This window comes from Triticum dicoccoides, chromosome 3A (genome assembly GCF_002162155.2).
Source record: "Triticum dicoccoides isolate Atlit2015 ecotype Zavitan chromosome 3A, WEW_v2.0, whole genome shotgun sequence".
Lineage (NCBI taxonomy): Eukaryota > Viridiplantae > Streptophyta > Magnoliopsida > Poales > Poaceae > Triticum > Triticum dicoccoides.
In genome coordinates this window covers 11,643,754-11,647,131 of record NC_041384.1, presented here as the reverse complement: position 1 = coordinate 11,647,131, position 3,378 = coordinate 11,643,754, and positions in this window count along the sequence as shown.

Genomic DNA, 3,378 nt, shown 5'->3' with positions numbered 1-3,378 from the left:
GCTTGTGATCTCCATCTCCGAAGCACCGTCATGATCACCATCGTCACCGGCGCGACACCTTGATCTCCATCGTAGCATCGTTGTCGTCTCGCCAATCTTATGCTTCTACGACTATCGCTACCGCTTAGTGATAAAGTAAAGCATTACAGGGCGATTGCATTGCATACAATAAAGCGACAACCATATGGCTCCTGCCAGTTGCCGATAACTCAGTTACAAAACATGATCGTCTCATACAATAAAATTTAGCATCATGTCTTGACCATATCACATCACAACATGCCATGCAAAAACAAGTTAGACGTCCTCTACTTTGTTTGTTGCAAGTTTTATGTGGCTGCTACGGGCTTAAGCAAGAACCAATCTTACCTACGCATCAAAACCACAACGATAGCTTGTCAAGTTGATGCCGTTTTAACCTTTCGCAAGGACCGGGCGTAGCCACACTCGGTTCAACTAAAGTTGGAGAAACTGACACCCGCCAGCCACCTGTGTGCAAAGCACGGCGGTAGAACCAGTCTCGCGTAAGCGTACGCGTAATGTCGGTCCTGGCCGCTTCATCCAACAATACCGCCGAACCAAAGTATGACATGCTGGTAGGCAGTATGACTTATATCGCCCACAACTCACTTGTGTTCTACTCGTGCATATAACATCAAACCATAAAACCTAGGCTCTGATACCACTGTTGGGGAACGTAGTAATTTCAAAAAAATTCTTACGCACACGTAAGATCATGGTGATGCATAGCAACGAGAGGGGAGAGTGTTGTCTACGTACCCTTGTAGACCGAAGCGGAAGCATTGACGCAACGTAGAGGAAGTAGTCGTACGTCTTCCCGGTCCAACCGATCCAAGCACCATTACTCCGGCACCTCCGAGTTCTTGACACACGTACAGCTCGATGATGCACCCCGGGCTTCGATCCAGCAAAGCTTCGGGGAGGAGTTTCGTCAGCACGACGGCGTGGTGACGATCTTGATGTTTAACCGCCGCAGGGCTTCGCCTAAGCACCACTACAATATGATTGAGGTGTAATATCGTGGAGGGGGGCACCGCACACGGCTAAGGAACGATCACGAAGATCAACTTGTGTGTCCTAGGGTGCCCCCCTGTCCCCGTATATAAAGGAGCAAGGGGGAGGCAGGCCGGCCCTTGGGACGCGCCAAGGAGAGGGGGGGAGTCCTCTCTTTCCTAGTCCAACTAGGAATCGAGAGGGGGAAGGAAAGAGAGGGAGAGGGAGAGGGAAAGGGGGGCCGCGCCCCCCTCCTAGTCCTATTTGGACTCCCCATGAGGGGGGGGCGCCACCTCCTGGGCTGCTGCCCTCTCTCTTCCCTCAGGCCCACTAAGGCCCATTACTTCCCCGGGGGGTTCCGGTAACCCCTCCGGCACTCCGGTTTTATCCGAAATCACCCGGAACAATTCCGGTGTCCGAATATAGTCGTCCAATATATCGATCTTTATGTCTCGACCATTTCGAGACTCCTCGTCATGTCCATGATCACATCCGGGACTCCGAATAACCTTCGGTACATCAAAATATATAAACTCATAATGAAACTGTCATCGTAACTTTAAGCGTGCGGACCCTACGGTTCGAGAACAATGTAGACATGACCGAGACACGTCTCCGGTCAATAACCAATAGCGGGACCTGGATGCCCATATTGGCTCTTACATATTCTATGAAGATCTTTATCTGTCAGACCGCATAACAACATACGTTGTTCCTTTTGTCATCGGTATGTTACTTGCCCGAGATTCGATCTCGTTACCGGCAAGTCTCTTTACTCGTTCCGTAATACAACATCCCGCAACTAACTCATTAGTCGCAATGCTTGCAAGGCTTAAGTGATGTGTATTACCGAGAGGGCCCAGAGATACCTCTCCGACGATCGGAGTGACAAATCCTAATCTCGAAATACGTCAACCCAACATGTACCTTTGGAGACACCTGTAGAGCACCTTTGTAATCACCCAGTTACGTTGTGACATTTGGTAGCACACAAAGTGTTCCTCCGGCACACGGGAGTTGCATAATCTCATAGTCATAGGAACATGTATAAGTCATGAAGAAAGCAATAGCAACATACTAAATGATCGGGTGCTAAGCTAATGGAATGGGTCATGTCAATCAGATCATTCAACTAATGATGTGATCCCGTTAATCAAATAACAACTCTTTATACATGGTTAGGAAACATAACCATCTTTGATTAACGAGCTAGTCAAGTAGAGCATACTAGTGACACTCTGTTTGTCTATGTATTCACACATGTATTATGTTTCCGGTTAATACAATTCTAGCATGAATAATAAACATTTATCATGATATAAGGAAATAAATAATAACTTTATTATTGCCTCTAGGGCATATTTCCTTCACATCTACCATGTAACATCATCACTGCACAACCCCGCAACCTACGCCGTCCTCGCAGATTGGGGCCACCGCTACTTCTTCTACAACCCAGCATGCACAGGGAGGAATGGTGAGTGTGTGCGGCTAAAGAAGATGCGATTCTTTAGGACAATTGTACATGATGAGCGTGTGCAGCTAAGATTGTACATGAAGGAGATTTATGAGCTCGTGTTGTGATTGATTGGACAGATGCTTCACCTAGTGAACATTACACTCTATGGTGTTTTCTCACGGTGCTACAGTGAATACAACAGGAAACACAGATTCGTCACGCAGCTGATTGAGCTCCACACGCCCTACGTCCTGTTCAAAGGACGGTAAGCAACTTTTTAATCTTGTCAAAACATTGTTTTCTTTTTGCTTTTGCAAAAAGAACATTCTACAAATATTTTGTTACCTAAAAATTTGCAGTTTGAGTTGATTTTATCAATTTTGATGTAGCTTTGATGATAACAACTTGGAGAGACTAAGGATGGTGAGGAACAAGGATCAAAACAACATTCACATTCCTGGCGTGCTCATATATATGCAGATTGAGTTACATTCGACTAGCCAAAATTCAAACGATGTTTCTAGGCTTTGAAATGCAGTAATTTTACTGCCCCCACAGACTTTGTACTAAACCAGTGACAGGTAGTATGGATTGTATGGAGTATATTATTTATGCAACTCTGGTGAATATATATTGTACAATATTTTGTTACGCTTATGAATTCTATCAATAAAATACATTTCTTGTATCAGCTCTATTTAGTATGCAGTATCAGCTTGTGTATCAATAAATTGCATGTCAGAACAGCACTATTCTAATCCTAGAATTAGAATAGTTATTTGGATCACACCGCGTCTATATAGGGCCTGATGAGGTGTTCCCGAACCCCCGAGCCAGCAGCGATAAAACAAACCCAAGACCACGAACTGCCAGAACTTCCCCCGATCCCCGCCGATGGCCGCACC